We start from the raw sequence: 6090 nt of genomic DNA on the forward strand, positions 1-6090 counted from the left end.
ACATATTTTGCTCAAATTTGTGTGCATATTACACCAGTAAATCGTGTATTCAAAACAGTCTGGAGGAAACCTCAGAGGTCGCCTAAATATGTTTGCATACTACACCCGCTACTCGTGTATTCAAAACAGTCTGAAGGGAACCCTAGAGGTCGCCTAAATATTTTTGCATACTACACCAGATACTCGTAAAATAAAACAAAACTAAATACATCGCATATTTGGCTTAAATATATGTGTGTAATACAGCATTTATTCATGTATATAATGTCTCAGAGAAACCACAGATGTTGTTCTAATATATCTGCATATTATGCAAGTTACTTGTCAAAAAAAATCAACGAATGCGGCCGGACAGTGCATTAAGAAAGTTTCAGCTGAGAAAGCAATTAAACCGCATGGTCGAAATAGCGTTCAAGGTCGCAAAAGGACACATGGATCCTATTGTAAACATCCGTATTAGTAACATTCGGAACTCCTCGGCCATTTTCCATCGAAAACAACCTCGGATGTATGCAGGTACAACAGAGGAATTGTCAGTCGTAAAATTGTACATGATAACATTCATTAAGAAGAACTTCAGTACAGATGAAACGTGTAGCTCAATGTGTACAGAAATCCGCCTTGATATTTTTCGGAACTCCTCGGCCATTTTCTTTCGAAAACAACTACGGATGTTTGCGGGTACATCATAATTCGTTTTAAATAATATCATTTATTAAATGTAGTTTATAAATGTGTATTGTGTATAATTGAAGTGTATTATTGCACGAATCATTTGGGTTCCCAAGAGTCAAGTCATTCTGCTAAATTGAAATTACTACGCGATCTTCTTTCAGCCGGTAGTTAATTGTAAAATACTTTGACATTGTAAACCGTCCATATACATCCGATGTTGTTGTCGATGGAAAATGGCCGAGGAGTTCCGAATGTAAACTACAAAGTGGAAACGGCGTTTATGCTCGCAGAGGGGACAAATGAATATCAGTAAGGCAAAATGGGGTGTATGGTGTGTATGAGGTGTATGCTGAAGGTAACCAACTATTAGCATTAAAAATGGTGAATAACATTTGGCCAGTAGTCAGCTTCTTTATTATTTATAATGAAATTCGGACTGTGGGCATACCTGACATCATGATGAAATCTCAGAAATCTCATATTAACTGGTTCCTGTCCAAACCGCACCTTACAATACATTCAAACAGTAGCTTTGTAGTATGCGCCCAAGCCACCCCACCCCTCTCTTGCACACAAAAATGTATATGATAGGGAAATTGGGAAAATTGGAGTGTTTTCCAGTAAGCTGTATGATTTGAGACGGTTTTTACAGCCCCCCCCCCCCCCCCCCCCCCCTCCCAGCCCGCTTCCCTTCCCTTTTATCAACTGCCTCACACACGGCATACACACACAGAGTTTAATATGAGCTCCGTATTCCCCCTACCCCGCAAAACCACTGAAGTATTTCCGGTTTTCAGGTATTTCCACCAAACGCTTACAATCAAACCATCATTCAAAACTCCTTGGTCGTTGTTATCGAAAACAACCTCGGATGTTTATGGACGGTTTACAATGTCAGAAATCGATACACTTTAACTACGCTGCAAGTAGATCGCGTAGTATTTTCAATTTAAAAGTTAAACTTAATGACTTAACTCTTGCGAATGTTAAGTATGTTTGCAATAATATATTCACTGGCAACCAGTTTAAATTTAGATCAACAAATACAAGCTTAAACACTACTTTTAATAAATTATATAATTAAATAAAAAGAACGAACTACTTCAACTGATGTATCGCCATACATCCGAGGTTGTGTTCGATAAAAATGGTCGAGGAATTCCGAATGAGAGCGAGGCTGAGTTTATTGGTCGATCTGTCTTCGCTTTGTTTAGGAATGACGTCACCATTACGTCATATGTACTTCCGTTGTGTGGAAAATTCTCAATAAAAAAAAATGTTCTTATGATTGATAGACATGTTTTCACATGCTCAATACACTGTAAATCAAAACTATCATTATTCCTGAAACTTTTATACCTTAAGTATCTATTCTTGCTTGATTTATCATTTAGAGTAGAGATTAAAGCATAAACCGCTGCCCTATAGTTGAAAGTTCATTTTGGAAGATCTGTCATGGCGGACGGTGCAATTTTTAGAGTTTGTTTTTCAAGTGGAGTGATTTTTCTTAGGAATAACTTGACCCCCCTTTTTTATTGGCTTAAAAGGTAATTTAAAGCTTGTACTTTAAGAATATATGTGGTTATCATAGCCTGCATTTGCTCGAAATGCCTTTAAATGTTGTCTGAAAATTATAATTTTACATTGAATTATATAGGGAATAACAATGGTGGTGTGTAACCTTTACAAATAAGAACACATGCAGTGCATTTGAAATTATTCGATCTTGTTTCGGAATTGTGAAAACAAGTATTTCTTTTTATTTTGGATTTTTTGTTCTTCTGAAAATGAAGTATTTCAGAGGTTACTCTTGGGAAGAATAAACAGGGTCCTTGTCTCAACTGAGCCCAACTCAACTTTATTCAGTACATGAAGACCTTCGGCCCAAATTACATATTATTATATACATTTATGCATCGTTAATTACAATACAATGGTGTCATTGCTTAATACAAATTGTATACAAAATTCAATATCAATCCGCCATTTTTAACAAGTAAAAAATAAATATTGCCGCTTGTCTATTAACAAAACTACTATCTGACTGTAGGAGTCTGTAAAAAGCATGTAGGTCAGATCGACCCGTGTGCCAACTACATGTATATAAAATCTGATTTCTTATAGAAGAGAACCTCGGGCATATGAAAAACGCATTAAGTTCATCTTCTAACAAAAGCCTGTTCTTGTTGACTAAAGTTTTACGCTCAGAAGCATACATGAATATGATGTTTCTGATGTCACAGGTTTTATAATTAGCATAGAAATGAAAAACATATCGTCGTAAATCTGTAGGTATCGGGGTTTTTTATCGACAATATTGCCACAAAATCAGATACCTCGCCCCTGCCAAAACATCTTGGCAGTTGTAATAGAATAAAGCAAAGTTTATTACGTATCGAATGGACTCAGTCTCTCTCAAAACATAAAAATAATGACTTACACATCTTAAATGGAATATATTCTTCCGACAAAAACATAGGTCAATTCACATTTCGGGACACCTCGGTTATAGACTATGTAACTTTGGTCTTGAGAAATGCCAAAATATCTTTATACGTTCGATTATTTGTGATGTTGACAGACTATTTCTGACGGGGACAAATTAATACACAGTGCATGATAATTTTAGCTGCCGATCTCATCCAAAATGGCAAAATAGTAAAAAGGCAATTGGAGTTCCTAACTATTATTGATACAAACAGTCTGCAAGATATAAATAGTTTGGTCTCAATCGTTCATTTACATAAAAATCCCTGATTTAACAGACAATGATGAAATATTACACTCCCCTTTTACCGAAAGTAAAATAAAATATGATAATGAATTGCAATGATGGTAAAGCATCTAGCGAAATATGTAATGAATACATTCAACACTTACTCTTACCTAAATATACTAAACTTTTCAACCTGATATTTGATTCTGGAGTAGTATTCGAACATTGGACAACTGGCTACTAGATCCCGCAAGCTACCGCCTATTCACTATATTAAGTTATCTTTAGTTATTCAACGCAGTCCTAAACGTGCGACTCACAAAGTTTAGTGTTCAGCACCAAGTCATCAATAACAAAGATTCACTACTACCGATCATGTATTTGCGTTGAATTATTTGATAACCTTTTTCGTTGAGTACGGGATTGTTAAAATTCAGTATAAACAAATCAGCCCTCTACATCTTGTTCGAGCCAACGAGGAATTCGAGCCAAGCGAGTTCGAGCCAAGGGGTTTGACTGTATTGACTTTATAATCAAAGAAACACCAGCGAACGTTCAAATACTGGTACTGCTCTTTGCAGATTTTACTAAAGTACTGGCAAAACACATTCTGACTTTCAAAAATACTTTTTTTGAAAGTGAGTGTGCATTATAGAAAATTTAAGTTAATACCGCAAAAACCAAAGTTATTGTTTTGGAATCGTGTCATAAAGGTCGAGCGTATGCAGTTGGAGCCTTACTTTAAATTGATCCCCTCAAGAAAAGCCATATCCTTTTGTAGATTAAGAACTATGAACATAAAATTTCCCATTGAAAGAGGTCGCTTGAATAATACTTATTATGAAGAAAGATATTGTACTTTATGTGACAAAAGAGATTTGGGAGATCGTTTCCACTACCTCCTTGTATGTAGCTACTTTAATGAACAACACTAAAAGTACATTAATGAATAATTTCGTACGCATCCAGATATACACTTCGACGAATTTCTAATTGGCCACCATATACACTATTATGCAATGCGACATATTTAATCAAAAATCTAAATTTTGGTAATTTTTGTATTCTTCACACCAATGTATTGATTTACACAAAGAAAACACGTATTCATATACAAAATCATCCATACGAAACGGTAGATACGAAAATAGCCTATGTGCCAGAGTTCCTCTTGCACGGGATGGTAGTTGTCGTCTATGGTAAGAATGTATTCTTCGTCGATTGTCTTTTTATATATAAATTATGAAAAATGTTAAATATGGCGTGAACGAGCATTGCAGAACGCGCTCAAGCCGTCGGAATGATTCGTTATAAAAGTTGAAATATGTGTTATTAATTGTTGTTAAGTGCAAAATATTGACAGAAACATTTTTTTAAATAAATTTTTAGGTGATTCTTATTTACGTAAAAACATTCGTAAACAATTACAAGAATGGTCAACCATTTAATACCTGTGTCATATCGGACTGTCCCATCATACTATACAATCCATTGTGTCTTATTAACTTTCATCTTTGAATCAACTTTAAGTTGATCTTATTATTGTTCATGTTGCACGGCTTTTTAATAGGCGACATTTCAGTATTGAAACTCTTTGGGCGAAATTCGTACAAACCGGAAGTGTTGCAGATTTCCAACGACGCCTCAAAAGAAGAAAGGCGACTCCCCAGCAGGACATTCAAATTTTCAATGATCACCTTCAGGATCGCTTTACCACGTCAGCGACGACGGCACGTAATATAGTAGGCAGACACAACCGGGCAATCCATCAACAGACAGTGTGCAATCGCCTGATGGCCGTCGCCTTGCGGTGCCGTCGCCCCCCTGCGGGTACTGATTTTTACCGCAAGGCACAGACAGGCAAGCTTATTGTGGGCCAGGTGACATATTCGATTTACAAGGGCGGACAGGGCCAATGTTTTATTTGTTGATGAGAAACGCATCACACTACGTGGGAATGACAGACGTGCTCGCGCATATCGCCGTCGGGATGAGCGGTACAATGAGAACTGTCTGGTAGAATTGGGGTGGGTCCATTATGCTGTAGGCTGAAGTTTCCATGCACACGAAAACTCCAATAGAACCCATTCATGAAAAACATGAGCGCGATAAGGTATCAAAATGACGTCATTCGGCCGGTTCTTCTACCTCATATATGTTCCAATCGCGGTATTATGTTGGCACAGTATTACGCACCATGTCACGCGGCTAGAAGCACACCAGTAATACAGTGTGTGTATACCACGTGATAAATTGCGTCATAAATACGACGTCGTAAGGCAATATTTTGATTTGAAAAAAAATAAAGATAACTTCACTATTTCTTCACCATTTTAAATGAAACATAGCGCAGTCTACGCCGCTTACAGAGCCCTACCTTCGGTCTTTTCGCAGAGTTTGATTGAGAGTTTAGTTTCTTTAAACACTTCGACAAACCTTTGCACAATACGGCCGTCTGACGGAGCACTGTCAAAACATGATTTTAGAAACAGGTTTGTCGAAGTGTTTGATGAAACTAATCACCTTATCAAACTCCGGTAATAAAACGAAGGCGGGGCTCTTTAAGCGGCATAGACTGCCCTTTGTTTCATTTAAAATGGTGATGTAAAAGAAAAGTATCTTTGATTTAAAACTTCATTTTAAGCAAAAAGTTGCCTTCCGACGTAGCATATATGACGTAATATATCACGTGGTATACA

The sequence above is a fragment of the Mya arenaria genome, chromosome 9 (genome assembly GCF_026914265.1).
Source record: "Mya arenaria isolate MELC-2E11 chromosome 9, ASM2691426v1".
NCBI lineage: Eukaryota > Metazoa > Mollusca > Bivalvia > Myida > Myidae > Mya > Mya arenaria.